We start from the raw sequence: 19,364 nt of genomic DNA, 5'->3' as shown, positions 1-19,364 counted from the left end.
GCAGCGTAACTCAGCCCAGCTGCACGATTACAGAGAGGTGTGTTTTATAGTGTGAAGAGCTGTTACCGGCACTGCTCCAGGTGATTACCTTTGTACACACATGGATAGACCTGTCAAAATCACCTGGAATGGCACCGGAAAAAGCCAATCATGGGTGGCACCGGACTAGTCTGGTCTCTAAGGTAATAGAGGGGTTCAGCTTTGCAGAAATAAAATCTGCATCTTTATTGCTAAGATTCTAAATAACATTATAGGAAACAAAACCAAATTCCAACATGCATGACTAGTTTTTAATCGCCATGCAAATATATTAAGAGGCAAAAAACCTCCAAAATTACATATAATAACAGGAGAAAGGGGAGTCGGAAAAAGCACAATGAGGATACAGAACCTCTGAGGAAGCCATGTACTTTGCTTGTTTTTAAATATGCGATACGTACATTAGGTCTGTAGCTTCTCTCGGCATTTGGGTGATCTATGATCCTCCACCACAACCCGGCAGTGTGAGTATTGGGGTTATTTTGGTCTGACTGTGGTCGGGTATTTACCTACTTATACATACAATGTGTAATTTGTTTGCCTAGATTTTGCAATTATGGGGGCCTACCTGATATGTGCACATTACTTTGGGTACTTCAGATATTAAACGCATTTATCCTGTTATTGATCTTGCAGGCCCCTTTTGATGTTAGGATTTAGGCAATTTTTGCACAGTGTAATTTGACCACTGATCAGACCGCCACAGTTACTTACCACCTGGGTTCCAGTTGGTCCGTCTATTTAACTGACACACATTTTCATGTTTAACGGACCACTAATTATTGGTGTTGGCATGGACCCCTTTATGTCTCTCTGTGCTATATGGATCAATCTATGTTCCAATTTTATTCATATTCATGTCAATAAAAATTGTTTTTCTAATTTCTTTGTCGCTCTATTGGGAGACCCAGACAATTGGGTGTATAGGCTATGCCTCCGGAGGCCGCACAAAGTATTACACTCAAAAGTGTTAAGCCCCTCCCCTTCTGCCTATACACCCCCCGTGCTCCCACGGGCTCCTCAGTTTTTTGCTTTGTGCGAAGGAGGCAGACATGCACGCACAGCTCCACAGATTGGTCAGCAGCAGCTGCTGACTATGTCGGATGGAAGAAAAGTGGGCCCATATAGGGCCCCCAGCATGCTCCCTTCTCACCCCACTCTTGTCGGCGGTGTTGTTAAGGTTGAGGTATCCATTGCGGGTACGGAGGCTGGAGCCCACATGCTGTTTTCCTTCCCCATCCCCCTCAGGGCTCTGGTGGAAGTGGGATCCTATCGGTCTCCAGGCACAGGAGACCGTGCTTCATCCACAACTCCTGTGGAGCCTGCTGGATAGGAGCCGGGTATCGTTCAGGGACATGGCCCTGCTACTTGGAGGTACTCTGTATCCCCGTGGGGACCGCGCACAGCAACACTCCAGCTTTGCTGGGTGTGCTAGTGCACCGGGGACCGCGGCGCTGACCGGGTTAATATGTGCCATTACACACTCAGCGTTGCTGAGTGTGTTTATGTATAGGGACTGCCGCACTGACCGCCGCTGCCATGGAAGCACTGCGGCGCGGCTGGGACTTGTAGTGCGCCGGGGACTTCCACGCCAGCCGCGCTTTTACGGCGGCCGCGTTTATTACTAGAGTCCCCGGCTTTTTGCGGCCTAGTTTCCTTTCCTCCCGCCCACAGCCCTGACAGGCAGGGGAAGGGCGGGACGCTGCACAGAACGAGCAGCACTGAGGGCTGGAGCATGCTTTGCATACTCCACTCCCCTCACTGTGCACAGTGCAGGCACCAGTTCCCGCTCTTTCTGGGTCACGCCCACGGCTCTCTCCTCTCCTCAGGACGCATTCCTGTCAGCTCCTCGGACGCTGCAGAGGGGGACAAAATCTGGGAGACCCAGGCAGGGACTCTGGTGACCGCACAACCGCTTTAAGCGGGTGGTAAGCAGCACCTGTGGTGCTAGCCCCATTGTGCAGTAGTGTAACATTATATGTTTATTTTACACCGTATAGTGCACAGTTGATTTCTGGCTATATACCCTATTGTGTTGCTCAGGGAAGATAATAGCATGGCGCCCACGAAAGGCAGGGGTGCCAAAACACAGGCTTATTATGTTGCCTGCGCCGCATGTACGACCCCGCTACCGGCAGGTTCCACTGACCCTCATTGTAGGCACTGTTCGGCCCCTGTGGCACTTACTCAGCCAGAGCCTCTGCTAGGGGGGGCCCAGGGGGAGCCACCTGCTAACACTGTTCAGGTGACAGGGACGGAGTTTGCAAAACTCTCTGAGACTATGGCTAAGATACTAGAAGCCTTGCAGTCCAGACCGGTATCTCAGCACAGGGACTCTGTTGATTCTTTGTTCCCTGGCCCACCTCAGCTGGACCAACAATGTCCTCCCGGGGTATCTCATGGATCCCAAGCTGAGGGATCTGACACAGACCCCAGTCCCAGACCGATTAAGCGAGCTCGCTTTGATTTTCCCTCGACATCATCTTATTGTTCAGGGTCTCAGCGAGGGGAATCGCTGGTCGATGACGCGGAAGTAGCTGATCAGGATTCTGATCCTGAGGCCGCTCTCAATCTTGATACTCCGGACGGGGACGCCATAGTGAACGACCTTATTGCGTCCATCAATCGTATGTTGGATATTTCTCCCTCAGCTCCTCCGGCGGAGGAGTCTGCTTCCCAGCAGGAGAAATTCCGGTTCAGGTTCCCCAAGCGTACACCGAGTATGTTTCTGGACCACTCTGATTTCAGAGAGGCAGTCCAGAATCACCATGCTTGTCCAGATAAGCGTTTTTCTAAGCGCCTTAAGGATGCACGTTATCCCTTTCCCCCTGACGTGGTCAAGGGTTGGACTCAGTGTCCCAAAGTGGATCCTCCAATCTCCAGACTGGCAGCTAGATCCATACTTGCAGTGGAAGATGGGGCTTCACTCAAAGATGCCACTGACAGGCAGATGGAGCTCTGGTTGAAATCCATCTATGAAGCTATCAGCGCTTCTTTTGCCCCAGCATTCGCAGCCGTATGGGCGCTACAAGCTATCTCAGCAGGTCAAGCGCAAATTGACGCAGCCACACGCACGTCCGCGCCACAGGTGGCGTCCATAACCACTCAGACGTCGGCATTTGCGTCTTACGCTATTAATGCTATCCTGGACTCTGCGAGCCGTACGGCGGTTGCAGCCGCCAATTCGGTGGTACTCCGCAGGGCCTTGTGGCTACGGGAATGGAAGGCAGATTCTGTTTCCAAAAAGCGCTTAACCAGTTTGCCAATTTCTGGCGAACGATTGTTTGGCGAGCGTTTGGATGAAATCATCAAACAATCCAAGGGAAAGGATACATCCTTACCCCAGCCCAAACCGAACATACCCCAACAGAGGAAGGGGCAGTCGAGGTTTCGGTCCTTTCGGGGCGCGGGCAGGTCCCAATTCTCCTCGTCCAAAAGGCCTAAGAAAGATCAAAGGAACTCTGATGCATGGCGGTCTAAGTCACGTCCTAAACAGACCACCGGAGGTGCCGCTACCAAAGCGGCCTCCTCATGACTTTCGGCATCCTCACTCCGCATCCTCGGTCGGTGGCAGGCTCTCCCGCTTTTGCGACACCTGGCTGCCACAAGTAAAAGACCGCTGGGTGAGAGACATTCTGTCTCACGGTTACAAGATAGAGTTCACCTCTCGTCCCCCGACTCGATTCTTCAGGTCATCCCCGCCTCCCGAGCGAGCCGAGGCTCTTCTGCAGGCGCTGGGCATTCTGAAGGCAGAAGGAGTGGTGGTCCCTGTTCCTCTTCAGCAACAGGGTCACGGTTTTTACTCCAATTTGTTTGTGGTCCCAAAGAAGGACGGGTCTTTCCGACCTGTCCTGGACCTGAAACTTCTCAACAAACACGTAAAGACCAGGCGGTTCCGGATGGAATCCCTCCACTCCGTCATCGCCTCAATGTCCCAGGGAGATTTCCTTGCATCGATCGATATCAAAGATGCTTATCTCCACGTACCGATTGCTCCGGAGCACCAGCGCTTCTTGCGCTTCGCCATAGGGAACGAACACCTGCAGTTCGTGGCACTGCTGTTCGGCCTGGCAACAGCCCCACGGGTTTTCACCAAGGTGATGGCTACTGTAGTAGCGGTCCTCCACTCTCAGGGTCACTCGGTGATCCCGTACTTGGACGATCTGTTGATCAAGGCACCCTCTCTAGAGGCATGCCAACACAGCCTCGACGCTACCCTGGAGACTCTCCAGAGTTTCGGGTGGATCATCAATTTTCCAAAGTCAAATCTGACACCGGCCCAATCGCTGACATACCTTGGCATGGAGTTTCATACCCTCTCAGCGATAGTGAAGCTTCCGCTGATCAAGCAGCGGTCACTACAGACAGGGGTACAATCTCTTCTTCAAGGTCGGTCACACACCTTGAGGCGCCTCATGCACTTCCTGGGGAAGATGGTGGCAGCAATGGAGGCAGTTCCTTTCGCGCAGTTTCACCTGCGTCCTCTTCAATGGGACAGCCTACGCAAATGGGACAGGAAGCCGACGTCCCTCGACAGGAACGTCTCCCTCTCGCAGGCGACCAAAGCTTCCCTTCGGTGGTGGCTTCTTCCCACTTCATTATCGAAAGGGAAATCCTTCCTACCCCCATCCTGGGAGGTGGTCACGACGGACGCGAGTCTGTCAGGGTGGGGAGCGGTTTTTCTCCACCACAGGGCTCAGGGTACGTGGACCCAGCAAGAGTCCTCGCTTCAGATCAATGTTCTGGAAATACGGGCAGTGTATCTTGCCCTGAAAGCGTTCCAGCAGTGGCTGGAAGGCAAGCAGATCAGAATTCAGTCAGACAATTCCACAGCGGTGGCATACATCAACCACCAAGGCGGCACACGCAGTCGGCAAGCCTTCCAGGAAGTCCGGCGGATTCTGCTGTGGGCGGAAGCCACGGCCTCCACCATCTCCGCAGTTCACATTCCAGGCGTGGAAAACTGGGAAGCAGATTATCTCAGTCGCCAGGGCATGGACGCAGGGGAATGGTCCCTTCACCCGGACGTGTTTCAGGAGATCTGTTGCCGCTGGGGGGTGCCGGACGTCGACCTCATGGCGTCCCGGCACAACAACAAGGTACCGGCGTTCATGGCACGGTCTCAAGATCCCAGAGCTCTGGCGGCAGACGCCTTAGTTCAGGATTGGTCGCAGTTTCAGCTCCCTTATGTGTTTCCTCCGCTGGCACTGTTGCCCAGAGTGTTACGCAAGATCAGGGCCGACTGCCGCCGCGTCATCCTCGTCGCTCCAGACTGGCCGAGGCGGTCGTGGTACCCGGATCTGTGGCATCTCACGGTCGGCCAACCGTGGGCACTACCAGACCGACCAGACTTGCTGTCTCAAGGACCGTTTTTCCATCTGAATTCTGCGGCCCTCAACCTGACTGTGTGGCCATTGAGTCCTGGATCCTAGCGTCCTCAGGGTTATCTCAAGAGCTCATTGCCACTATGAGACAAGCTAGGAAACCAACGTCCGCCAAGATCTACCACAGGACGTGGAAAATTTTCCTGTCGTGGTGCTCTGCTCAGGGTATTTCTCCCTGGCCTTTTGCTTTGCCCACTTTTCTGTCCTTCCTTCAATCTGGACTGGAAAAGGGTTTGTCGCTCGGCTCCCTTAAGGGACAAATCTCAGCGCTCTCTGTGTTTTTCCAGAAGCGCCTAGCCAGACTTCCACAGGTACGCACGTTCCTGCAGGGGGTTTGTCACATCGTCCCTGTGAGGCAAATCCCGGGATATGAAGATGAATTATGACTCCAGTCATAATCCCTCATCACTCCCTGGCAGTGCCCCCTCCCTTCTTGTTCTCAGTGTTCCACTTACACCTCCATGGCCATGTCCTGTGATATGGAAATGAGGTGGTGTGGGAACAATGGACACAGGATGACTCCCTGCCGTCACCCTGTAACAAGAGTTGTATCTCATTAGCAAGGCTATGGAACTAGCAGACAGAACGACTCCAGTAAAAAATGGTTCATATCTCGCAAGCCATATTTCCGATAAATATGGCAACCATAAAAATGGTGTCTCCGCATGCGGACGATGCCGGCACACCCTTTTAATGGGAGCAGGACATTGGGAAATGCCCCAGGCGTGATATCAGCCAATGGGGAACTGGCAGACAGGTCATGAGTCCCCTCGTTCTGTAGCTAAATTCATAGCTGTCACAATGAGAGCGTCGGCGTCCGCCTACGACGCTCCCAGGCCAAGTTATGGCCATATTCCATGTTGTGGATTTTGTCCATAACTCCAGCCAGGGGTGGAGCAGTGCTCCCTCTGAGGTCACTAAGGTAGGAGGGGACCTGGACTTGCCCAGGTTGATAACCCTACTTCGGCCATTTTCCAGTGTTCTTTTCGCTGGGGGCACGTGTAGGAAACATCTGTGGGAAGGATCCTAGAAACCTGGGTACAGCGCCCCCCTGTGGCCAGACGCAACAAGGTAACTGCTGGAACTGTGTATGCCTGTTTGTAACCCATGCTTTATCTGTAACTGTACTCTGACATATGTATATTCTGTAGATTCCCTATTGTATATATTGTAGTTTCTAGTGTGCTTTAGGCTGATTAAATTATATAATTAATCTTGGGCTGTTCTGTTATCTCGATCTTGAATCCCACGTCTGTGTGTTCGGCTAATAGTTACCGTAAATCGGTTGGTGGCAGCGAATTGTGCCAAGGATTATTGTGGGGAGGCCAGTGAGATTCGGGGAGATTTTATATATTCCGCCCGCGGAGGTCGGGGGAATATATACCTTACTCTCACCGGGGACCCTTCAATAATCGGCATAAGTAGTATAGCGGCCTCCTTTCTTATGGTCGGGCAATTCCATAATTGGCCTGACTATAAGAGGGGCGCTAGAGAGCGCGTCACGTGCTCTGTCTGTCGGTCGGGAGGTATAAAGGAGGGGTGACCCCCACTTGTTACCCCCCGATTGTGACGTACTGGTAGCCAGCGCGGGGGATTTCTGAGTGACCCCCCCCGGTGGTTTGTGACATATTGGTGGCATAGCGGTGGGATCGAGATAATAGTGTGTGTGAGTGTGAGACCCATACTCCCAGACACTAAAGACTGCCTGCAGCAGCTGTGGCTGCTGGGGTCTTCAGACTAGCTCAACACTAGAGTGTCAGAGTGCAGATACTGTAAGGTGTGTGGAGGCATCAGGTGTCAGTTCTGTGTCAGTGACCAAAAGTCTGCAAGAATGGCTGATGGCACCAGGAGCAGAGCTATGCAACTGGCCAATGCTAAGGCAGGAGCCGAAGAGAGGGAGGACGGTGCTGTGGACAGTAATGAGGAGGTTGCCCACGAGTCCTCCAGGAGCTCGACGCCAGAAAACAGCTCTGCAGAGGACATTGCACAACCTAGCAATTATGGACAAGATGAGGAGCAGCTCACCCAAGGGTCCTCAACGAGCCAGATGCCAGCCCTCCGCTCTGCAATGGACAGTGAAGCACCAGGCTCCGCAGCGGGCCGCAGATCACCACGTGCCATTCCACCGAGCCTGGGAGGCTCGGATAGCCTTCTTCAAATGGCTATGGCCCTTCTCCAGGCTGGAGACCAGAAGGGCTACAAGGAACTCCTGGCAGAGCGCAGGGCAGAGCGGCAGGCAGCGCGTGATGCTGAGGCTGCGGAGCGGCAAGCAGCGCGTGAAGAGCGCCAGGCAGAGCGTGAGGCTGCGGAGCGACAGGCAGACCGTGACTACCAGCTGCATCTAGCTCAGCTCCGGCCCTCATCAGCCACACGTGACCTTCAAGACACCAAACTTCCAAAGGTCCGTGTTGAGGACTTCCCAGTGCTGGAGAAGGATGGAGACTTGGACTCTTTCTTGACTGCTTTTGAACGGACTTGCTTGCAGCACCATCTGGACAAGGACCAGTGGGCCAAATACCTGACCCCCCGTTTAAGGGGTAAGGCCCTGGAAATCCTTGGGGACTTGCCTGCTGAGGCAGATCAGGGCTACGACACCATCAAGCGGGCCCTGATCCAACAGTACAACCTCACTCCGGAGTCCTACCGCAAGAAGTTCCGGACCCTGCAGAAGGGACCAAAGGACTCCTGGGCTGACCACCGGCGGGCACTTGCCCGAGCTGCCGACCACTGGACCCAAGGCCTGCAGCTTTCCACCGGACCGGAGATCCTGGACTTGTTCATCACGGAGCAACTCTTGTGGAACTGCCCTGAGGATCTCCGCCAGTTCATCCGAGACCAGAAGCCAAAGGGGTCCACGGCTACAGCTGCCCTGGCCGATGACTACACCAACAATCGGGCTCCTGAAGCCAGGAGAGCAGCCACCAGCAGCACCTGGAGAGGGGGTAAGATGAACTCTGCGACTGCCCCACCTGCCCCTAGACTGCAGGGGGTGTCCCCCTCAACTCCCCTCTCCAGGCCCGTGGCAGAACCAAGACGGTGCCACCAGTGCAACCTACCTGGACACTTCAAGGCCATGTGCCCTCAGCGTCCCAAGGCCCCGGCTCCGTCCCCGTCCCAAGGGCCGCCCAAGGTGTATTGTGTGGGTGGGGTTGGTGGTAGGTCCCTGGACAGCTTCCAACCTGTCACCGTCGGCCGGTCTGTGACCATGGGACTGCGAGACAGCGCCTCGGAGGTGACTCTGGTGCGGCCTGAGATGGTGTCCCCCCAAGACTTGATCCCTGGAAAAACCCTCGCTGTCTCCGGGATTGGAGGCATTGACCCGGCGCTGCCTGTTGCTGACATTTATGTGGACTGGGGCGCAGGGCGAGGGGTGAGGGAGGTGGGGGTAACTGATCGGATCCCTGCAAACGTGCTACTTGGGACAGATTTGGGGCAGATAACCTCCCAGTTTGGGCCCCCCCCAAGGGCTGAACCTTCAGCCCGTACGGACATGACTCCTAACAATGTTAATGTGTTATCTATGAATGATGTAAGGGAGGAGGGAGTGAACTCTGATATTTCTGCTTGCACAGACACCATAGACACACACACAGCTGCAGCTGTGACAGGGGAGGGGGTCAGAGAAAGGTGTGACAATGCCTCTACAAGTAATCAGCCTGTGAGCTGGGATCTGTTGCCCTCTGCAGGGATAAGCAGAGAGCAGGGTGCTGCAGGGGGAGGACCAGTGTGTGGGGTGGGGGCTACCACAGCAAATGTGGGGTCCCCAGAGATTTCACAGCGGGGTTCTGTTGCTGCAGGAGGGGAACAGGCAGGTGAGATTGGGGCCGGTCCAGGAGCGGAAGTGCTCCCAGGTAAGATCTCGGTGCATGGTTCCCCCACAACCGGGGTGTCAGGAAGCCAGGTAGGTCTGCCTGAACCGGCGACTTGGTCAGGAACGGAGGAGGAGCAGGCACGACCCACGGTCGCAGCGGCTGTGGCCGCTGTCACCCGCAGTGGGAGTGCTGGAAGCCAAGGGGCCTCCCGGAGGTCCGATAGCTCTTCCCCTTCTGACCAAGTGGCAGCCGAGTCAGGTGGAGGCCAGGACACAGGTCCCGGGGTACTGACCGAAGATGTGACAGTCTCGTCGATTCTGGCCACATCTAGTCAGGGGTTTCAGGCAGCGTTAGAAGCTGACGACAGCCTGAAAGCTCTTAAGGAGCAGGCGGCCCAGCCTCCCTCGGACTCGGACCCGGAGCGAGTGGTCTGGGACCAAGGACGGCTGTACCGGGCCACGGTCCAGCAGGGTTCACCGGAGGCGTGGCCCAGGGACCGACAGTTGGTGGTACCCTATCCGTTCCGGACGGAGTTGTTGCGGATCGCACATGAGATTCCGATGGCCGGACACCTAGGGATCGCTAAGACCAAGGCCAGGTTAAACCAGCATTTCTACTGGCCAAAAATGGGGGCCGATGTGGCTGCCTACTGCCGTTCGTGTGAAACCTGTCAGAGAGTGGGGAAGGCGGGGCCACGCCCCAAAGCCCCACTGGTATCTCTGCCAATCATCGATGAGCCTTTCAGGAGGGTGGCTGTGGATCTGGTCGGCCCGCTGGCCATCCCCAGCAGCTCCGGGAAACGCTTCATACTGACGGTAGTGGACTATGCCACCCGGTACCCAGAAGCAGTGGCCTTGTCGTCCATTCGGGCTGACAAGGTGGCCACCGCATTGCTGGAGATTTTCTCCCGAGTGGGTTTTCCCCAGGAAATGCTCACTGACCGGGGGACCCAATTCATGTCCCAGCTGATGGAGGCCCTCTGTAAGCAAGTCCAGGTGCGACATCTGGTGGCCAGCCCGTACCATCCACAGACTAATGGCCTGTGCGAGCGGTTCAATGGCACCTTAAAGCAGATGCTTAAGATGTTGGTCGACTCCCATGGGCGTGACTGGGAGCGGTATCTCCCACACCTGTTATTTGCTTACCGGGAGGTTCCACAGGCCTCAACAGGATTCTCACCGTTTGAGCTCCTGTACGGGCGACGTGTGCGGGGCCCCCTGGCTCTGGTGAAAGAGGCTTGGGAAGGGGATTTGGCCACCCCTGGAGTGTCGGTTATCGAGTATGTCATGCGCTTCCGGGACAAAATGCAGGCCTTGACGCAACTGGTACACGACAATATGGCTCAAGCCCAGGCCGATCAGAAGCGTTGGTACGACCAGAACGCTTGTGAGAGGACCTACCAAGTGGGTCAAAAGGTGTGGGTACTGGTCCCCGTACCACAGGACAAGCTTCAGGCAGCCTGGGAAGGCCCATACCTCGTGTACCAGCAGCTCAACCCTGTAACGTACCTGGTCACCCTGGACCCTGCCCGTGGAAGGCGGAAGCCCTTCCATGTGAACATGATGAAGGCACATCATGAGCGGGAGGCATGTGCGCTCCCCGTGTGCAACCTGCCCGAGGAGGGAGAAGCGGAAACCCTCTTGGATATGCTAGCCCAGGTTAGGGCAGGCGGATCCATTGAGGATGTGGAGGTTGGCCACCAGCTCTTGGAAGACCAACGGTCCCAGCTGTGGGCCACCCTCCTCCCCTTCCGGGGGTTGTTTACCAACCAGCCCGGAAGGACTGACTTGGCTGTCCATCACGTGGACACTGGGGATCATCCCCCGATCCGGCGTTCAGCATATCGGGTCTCCCTGGAGGTGCAGCAACACATGCGCCAGGAGATTGACGAGATGCTGAAGCTGGGGGTGATCCAGGCATCCAACAGCGCTTGGGCCTCGCCTGTAGTCCTCGTCCCTAAGAAGGACCGAACCACTCGGTTCTGCGTGGACTACAGGGGGCTCAATGCGGTCACGGTCGCCGATGCGTACCCAATGCCACGCATCGATGACCTGCTCGATCAGTTGGCCGGGGCTCAGTACCTGACCATCATGGATCTGAGCCGGGGATATTGGCAGATCCCCCTGACTCGCAAGGCCAGGGAACGCTCTGCCTTTATTACCCCATTTGGACTGTACGAGTCCACGGTGATGCCATTCGGGATGAGGAATGCCCCTGCCACTTTCCAGCGGATGGTCAACACCCTGCTCAAGGGACTTGAAGGGTACGCGGCCGCGTACCTGGATGACATTGCCGTCTTCAGTCCCACCTGGGAGGACCACCTAGAGCATCTAGCACAGGTGCTCAGGCGGATCCACCGGGCAGGTTTGACCATCAAGCCGGGAAAGTGTCAGCTGGCCATGAGCGAGGTCCAGTACCTCGGTCACCGGGTAGGTGGGAGAACACTGAAGCCCGAGCCTGAGAAAGTGGAAGCCATCGCATCCTGGCCCACCCCCAGGACCAAGAAGCAGGTGATGTCCTTCTTGGGGACCGCTGGGTACTATAGGAGGTTTGTTCCATGCTATAGTAGCCTGGCAAAGCCCTTGACGGACCTCACCAAGAAGAAGCTGCCCTCTGCAGTCGATTGGACAATGGACTGCGAGACAGCCTTCCGGGCCCTAAAGGACGCCCTGTCCAGCCCGCCCGTGCTACAGGCAGCCGACTTCACGCGGCCGTTTGTAGTACAGACCGACGCCAGTGACTTCGGCCTCGGTGCGGTGCTCAGCCAGGTGGACTCTGCGAGCCAAGAGCACCCAGTCTTGTACCTGAGCAGGAAGCTGTTACCAAGGGAAGTTGCCTATTCCACGATGGAGAAGGAGTGCCTGGCCATAGTGTGGGCCCTGCAGCGTCTGCAACCCTATCTATACGGGCGCCACTTCATCGTGGAGACGGACCACAATCCCCTCAGCTGGTTGCACACCGTCTCTGGGACGAATGGGCGATTGTTGCGATGGAGCCTTGCGCTCCAGCAATACAACTTCACCATTCGCCACAAAAGGGGCCGTGACCACGGTAACGCAGACGGGCTGTCCCGACAAGGAGAGGTCGCGGACGGGCGCACGGGGGAACACCGGAGTGTGCTGCCCCCTAGCGCCCTCAAAAGGGGGGAGGTGTGAGGCAAATCCCGGGATATGAAGATGAATTATGACTCCAGTCATAATCCCTCATCACTCCCTGGCAGTGCCCCCTCCCTTCTTGTTCTCAGTGTTCCACTTACACCTCCATGGCCATGTCCTGTGATATGGAAATGAGGTGGTGTGGGAACAATGGACACAGGATGACTCCCTGCCGTCACCCTGTAACAAGAGTTGTATCTCATTAGCAAGGCTATGGAACTAGCAGACAGAACGACTCCAGTAAAAAATGGTTCATATCTCGCAAGCCATATTTCCGATAAATATGGCAACCATAAAAATGGTGTCTCCGCATGCGGACGATGCCGGCACACCCTTTTAATGGGAGCAGGACATTGGGAAATGCCCCAGGCGTGATATCAGCCAATGGGGAACTGGCAGACAGGTCATGAGTCCCCTCGTTCTGTAGCTAAATTCATAGCTGTCACAATGAGAGCGTCGGCGTCCGCCTACGACGCTCCCAGGCCAAGTTATGGCCATATTCCATGTTGTGGATTTTGTCCATAACTCCAGCCAGGGGTGGAGCAGTGCTCCCTCTGAGGTCACTAAGGTAGGAGGGGACCTGGACTTGCCCAGGTTGATAACCCTGCTTCGGCCATTTTCCAGTGTTCTTTTCGCTGGGGGCACGTGTAGGAAACATCTGTGGGAAGGATCCTAGAAACCTGGGTACAGCGCCCCCCTGTGGCCAGACGCAACAAGGTAACTGCTGGAACTGTGTATGCCTGTTTGTAACCCATGCTTTATCTGTAACTGTACTCTGACATATGTATATTCTGTAGATTCCCTATTGTATATATTGTAGTTTCTAGTGTGCTTTAGGCTGATTAAATTATATAATTAATCTTGGGCTGTTCTGTTATCTCGATCTTGAATCCCACGTCTGTGTGTTCGGCTAATAGTTACCGTAAATCGGTTGGTGGCAGCGAATTGTGCCAAGGATTATTGTGGGGAGGCCAGTGAGATTCGGGGAGATTTTATATATTCCGCCCGCGGAGGTCGGGGGAATATATACCTTACTCTCACCGGGGACCCTTCAATAATCGGCATAAGTAGTATAGCGGCCTCCTTGCTTATGGTCGGGCAATTCCATAATTGGCCTGACTATAAGAGGGGCGCTAGAGAGCGCGTCACGTGCTCTGTCTGTCGGTCGGGAGGTATAAAGGAGGGGTGACCCCCACTTGTTACCCCCCGATTGTGACGTACTGGTAGCCAGCGCGGGGGATTTCTGAGTGACCCCCCCGGTGGTTTGTGACAGTCCCTCCTTACAAGCGGCCGTTAGAACCCTGGGATCGGAACAGGGTGCTGATGGTTCTTCAGAAACCGCCGTTCGAGCCAATGAGGGATATTTCTCTCTCACGCCTTTCGCAGAAAGTGGTTTTCCTAGTAGCAGTCACTTCACTTCGCAGAGTGTCTGAGCTAGCAGCGCTGTCATGCAAAGCTCCCTTCCTGGTGTTTCACCAGGACAAGGTGGTTCTGCGTCCGGTTCCGGAATTTCTCCCTAAGGTGGTATCCCCCTTTCATCTCAATCAGGATATCTCCTTACCTTCTTTTTATCCTCATCCAGTTCACCAATGTGAAAAGGATTTGCACTTGTTAGATCTGGTGAGAGCACTTAGACTCTACATTTCTCGTACGGCGCCCCTGCGCCGCTCGGATGCACTCTTTGTCCTTGTCGCTGGCCAGCGTAAAGGGTCACAGGCTTCCAAATCAACCCTGGCTCGGTGGATCAAGGAGCCAATTATCGAAGCTTACCGTTCCTCGGGGCTTCCGGTTCCCTCAGGGCTGAAGGCCCATTCTACCAGAGCCGTGGGCGCATCCTGGGCTTTGAGGCACCAGGCTACGGCTCAGCAGGTGTGTCAGGCGGCTACCTGGTCGAGCCTGCACACTTTCACGAAGCACTATCAGGTGCATACCTATGCTTCGGCGGATGCCAGCCTAGGTAGACAAGTCCTTCAGGCGGCGGTTGCCCACCTGTAGGAAGAGGCCGTTTTACGGCTCTCTTACGAGGTATTATTTTACCCACCCAGGGACTGCTTTTGGACGTCCCAATTGTCTGGGTCTCCCAATAGAGCGACAAAGAAGAAGGGAATTTTGTTTACTTACCGTAAATTCCTTTTCTTCTAGCTCTAATTGGGAGACCCAGCACCCGCCCCTGTTTTTTTGTGTACACATGTTGTTCATGTTGAATAGTTTCAGTTCTCCGATATTCCTTCGGATTGAAGTTACTTTAAACCAGTTTATAATTCTTTTTCCTCCTTCTTGCTTTTGCACCAAAACTGAGGAGCCCGTGGGAGCACGGGGGGTGTATAGGCAGAAGGGGAGGGGCTTAACACTTTTGAGTGTAATACTTTGTGCGGCCTCCGGAGGCATAGCCTATACACCCAATTGTCTGGGTCTCCCAATTAGAGCTAGAAGAAAAGGAATTTCTTCAGCGCTCTATTGGGAGACCCAGACGATTGGGGTATAGCTACTGCCCTCTGGAGGCCACACAAAGCACTACATCAAAAGTGCAAGGCCCCTCCCCCTCTGGCTATACCCCCCCGTGGTATCACGGGTTCTCCAGTTTTAGCTTTGTGTGCGAAGGAGGTCAGACATTCCATGCATAGCTCCACAGATTTTAGTCAGCAGTAGCTGCTGACTATGTCGGATGGAAGAAAAGAGGACACATATAGTGTCCCCAGCATGCTCCCTTCTCACCCCTGGATGGTGCTTGTAAGGTTGAGGTACCTATTGCTGGTACAGGGGCTGGAGCCCCACATGCTGTTTTCCTTCCACATCCCCTTGTAGGGCTCTGTGGAAGTGGGATCCTGCCGGCCTCTCAGCTCTGATGCCGGGCTCCATCCACAGACCCATTGGAACCTGATGGATTCGGAGCAGGAGTACGATCAGGGACAGGGCCCTGCATCTTACAGGTACTCTGTGTCCCCGGCAGGCACAGACACACTCCGGGCTGGCTGGGTGTTATAGTGCGCCGGGGACCGCAACGTGGAGTTGGTGTCCCTACAGATTACTGGGGGATTGTTTGTGTTTGGGAACGCAGCGCCGACCCCCTCTGGACCGGGCGGCGCTGCTGTGACTTGTGGTGCGCCGGGGATCCGCCGTCCGCGCTTTTACGGCGGCGGCGGTTATAACTTTAGTCCCAGGCTTTTTGGGCCTAGGACGCCGGCAGCTCCGTTTCGTTCCCGCCCCCACCCTGTCATTCAGGGTAGGGGAGAGACGCTGTTCGCAAGCAGCGACGAGGGCTGGAGCCTGATTTACATGCTCCAGCCCTCTCACTTGGCACAGAGGGAAGCAGGCTTCCCGCTCCTGGCCAGGAACGCCCAGGGCCCGCCCCCCTTCCTCTCTCGAGACGCCGGCAGCCATTACATGCATGCCTGGCTGGAGGAAGGACGCAAGGCTCTGGGAGACCTGGACTAGGGGCTATCTGGCGACCACACACCCGCTTTTTAAGCGGGCGGTAAGCGATTTTCTGTGCTGGTCCCTCTAGTGCCTCACTGTGTATCAGTGTACTGGATACAGTTATATAAATATTGTATTTCTTGCACTGTGAGGTGCGCTTCTGGCTGCATATCCCAGATCGCTCTGTGGAAGCAGCAACATGTCATCCTCAAAACGCAAGGCGGCCAAGGCAAAAAGGGCTGTGTATACTGCGTGTGCTGCATGTGGGGCTAATCTACCAGCAGGCTCTGATGACCCCCATTGTGTGCAATGCTCCGACCCGGTGCTGCTTCGCCAGCCGGAGTCAGGAGAGGTAGCGACCCAGGCTGAGACGCTTGTAAGTTCTGCCCCGGTGACAGGGACGGACTTTGCAGTTTTTGCAGATAATATGTCTGTATCTATGGCAAAAATCCTTGAGACCTTGCAATCTATGCATGGGGCTCAGTCTCTGGGCACGGCGAGGCCTCTGTCCTCAGGTCCCCCTTACTTGGAATGTATCCAGCCCACAGGGGGGTCCCCGGCTTCACAGGCCGAGGATTATGACTCAGATGATGGCACCAGCCACCCTAAGCGAGCTCGCTGGGAAAGACCCTCGACGTCTTCACACTGCTCAGGGTCTCAGCGCAATCAGTCTCCCTGTGATGTGTCTGATGAGAGTGATCAGGAATCCACTCCTGGAACCCCTCTCAACCTGGATACCCCGGATGGGGATGCCATGGTAGACGACCTTATCTCAGCCATCAATAGGCTGTTGGATATTTCTCCCCCAGCCCCTTCAGCAGAAGAGGCGGCTGCGGAGCAGGAAAAGTTTCGTTTCCTTTATCCCAAGCGTAAATTGAGTGCTTTGTTAGATCACTCTGACTTCAGAGAATCAATCCAGAAGCACGACGCTCACCCAGAAAGGCGTTTCTCTAAACGATCTAAAGATACGCGTTTCCCTTTCCCCCCTGAGGTGGTCAAGCGCTGGACACAGTGTCCAAAGGTAGACCCCCCGATTTCCAAACTTGCAGCTAGATCCATAGTTGCAGTGGAGGATGGCGCTTCACTTAAAGATGCCAATGACAGACAGATGGACCTTTGGTTAAAATCTGTCTTTGAAGCTATAGGCGCGTCGTTTGCTCCGGCATTCGCAGCCGTATGGGCACTCCAGGCTATTTCAGCTGGCTTAGCAAAAGTGGATGCTATCATGCATCCAGCAGTGCCGCAAGTGGCGCACCTTACCACGCAGATGTCGGCGTTTGCGTCTTACGCTATCAATGCGGTCCTAGAATCTACCAGTCGCACCTCAATGGCGTCCGCCAATTCGGTAGTTTTGCGCAGAGCCTTGTGGTTAAAGGACTGGAAAGCAGATGCTGGTTCCAAAAAATGTTTAACCAGTTTGCCTTTGTCTAGAGAGAGACTGTTTGGCGAGCCATTGGCTGACATCATTAAGCAGTCCAAGGGTAAAGACTCCTCTTTACCACAACCCAGAACACCCAAACCTCAGCAGAAAAAGTGGCAGCAGAGGTTTCAGTCCTTTCGAGGTTCGGGCAAGACACCATTTACCTCGTCCAAAGGGACTCAGAGGACGCAAAGAAACTCAGATTCGTGGCGGACTCACACACGCCCCAAGAAAGCAAATGGAGGTACCGCTTCCAAAGCGGCTACCTCATGACTTCCAGCCCCCCCCCTCCGCATCGCCGGTCGGGGGCAGGCTCTCCCGCTTTTCCGGCATTTGGATGTCACAGGTCAAAGACCGGTGGGTGACGGACATTTTGTCTCGCGGGTACAGAATCGAGTTCAATTCTCGTCCTCCAGCTCGGTTCTTCAGAACCTCCCCACGTCCAGACCGAGCAGATGCTCTGCTGCAGGCGGTGGATTCCCTAAAAGCGGAAGGAGTGGTTATCCCAGTCCCTCCTCAGGAACAAGGGCAAGGGTTTTACTCCAATCTCTTTGTGGTTCCAAAAAAGGACGGCTCGTTCCGTCCTGTTCTGGACCTAAAACGGCTCAACAAACATGTGCACGCCAGGAGGTTCCGGATGGAAACCCTCCGCTCTGTCATTGCCTCAATGTCCAGAGGAGACTTCCTTGCCTCAATAGACATCAAAGATGCTTATCTCCACGTGCCAATTGCTACAGAACATCAACGTTTTCTACGTTTTGTGATAGGAGACGACCATTTCCAGTTCGTAGCTCTTCCATTTGGTCTGGCGACAGCCCCACGGGTCTTCACCAAGGTCATGGCGGCGGTGGTAGCAGTCTTGCACTCTCAGGGACACTCGGTGATTCCTTACCTAGACGACTTATTGGTCAAAGCTCCCTCTCGGGAGGCATGCCAACTCAGCCTGAATGCTACGCTGGAGACTCTACAGTCTTTCGGATGGATCATCAACTTTCCAAAGTCGATCCTATCACCGACTCAGTCACTAACGTATCTTGGCATGGAGTTTCATACTCTAGCAGCGATAGTGAAGCTTCCGCTGGACAAGCAGCGGTCACTACAGACAGGGGTGCAATCTCTCCTGCAGGGCCAGTTGCATCCCTTGCGGCGCCTCATGCATTTCCTAGGGAAGATGGTGGCAGCCATGGAAGCAGTTCCCTTTGCGCAGTTTCATCTGCGCCCACTTCAATGGGACATTCTCCGCCAATGGGACGGGAAGTCAACGTCCCTGGACAGGAAAGTCTCGCTTTCCCAGACGGCCAAAGACTCTCTACAATGGTGGCTCCTTCCCACATCATTGTCTCAGGGAAGATCCTTCCTGCCCCCATCCTGGGCAGTAGTCACGACAGATGCGAGTCTGTCAGGGTGGGGAGCAGTATTTCTCCACCACAGGGCTCAGGGGACGTGGACTCCGCAGGAGTCCACCCTTCAGATCAATGTTCTGGAGATCAGAGCAGTGTATCTTGCTCTACTGGCCTTCCAACAGTGGCTGGAAGGAAAGCAGATCCGAATCCAATCGGACAACTCCACAGCGGTGGCATACATCAACCACCAAGGAGGGACGCGCAGTCGGCAAGCCTTCCAAGAAGTCCGGCGCATTCTAATGTGGGTGGAGGACAGAGCATCCACCATATCCGCGGTTCACATCCCAGGCGTAGAAAACTGGGAAGCAGACTTCCTCAGTCGCCAGGGCATGGACGCAGGGGAATGGTCCCTTCACCCGGACGTGTTTCAGGAAATCTGTCGCCGCTGGGGAGTGCCGGACGTCGACCTAATGGCATCCCGGCACAACAACAAGGTCCCGGCATTCATGGCGAGGTCGCGCGATCAAAGAGCTCTGGCGGCAGACGCCTTGGTTCAAGATTGGTCGCAGTTTCAGCTCCCATACGTGTTTCCGCCTCTGGCGCTCTTGCCCAGAGTGCTACGCAAGATCAGATCCGAGTGCAGCCGCGTCATACTCGTCGCTCCAGACTGGCCGAGGAGGTCGTGGTATCCGGATCTGTGGCATCTCACGGTCGGTCGACCGTGGTCACTGCCAGACCGACCAGACTTACTGTCCCAAGGGCCGTTTTTCCATCAGAATTCTGCGGCCCTGAAC

The 19,364-nt window shown here is 55.0% G+C and overlaps 1 protein-coding gene across 1 annotated transcript in view; it reads left to right on the top strand.

The window, feature by feature from the left end:
- Positions 1-19,364, top strand: part of CDAN1 (codanin 1) — a 207,687-nt gene that overhangs the window by 144,406 nt on the left and 43,917 nt on the right. The gene's annotated exons all lie outside the window — the stretch shown is intronic.

This window comes from Anomaloglossus baeobatrachus, chromosome 12 (genome assembly GCF_048569485.1).
Source record: "Anomaloglossus baeobatrachus isolate aAnoBae1 chromosome 12, aAnoBae1.hap1, whole genome shotgun sequence".
NCBI classification, from domain to species: Eukaryota; Metazoa; Chordata; class Amphibia; order Anura; family Aromobatidae; genus Anomaloglossus; species Anomaloglossus baeobatrachus.
This window is presented reverse-complemented; position numbering and strand designations above follow the sequence as displayed.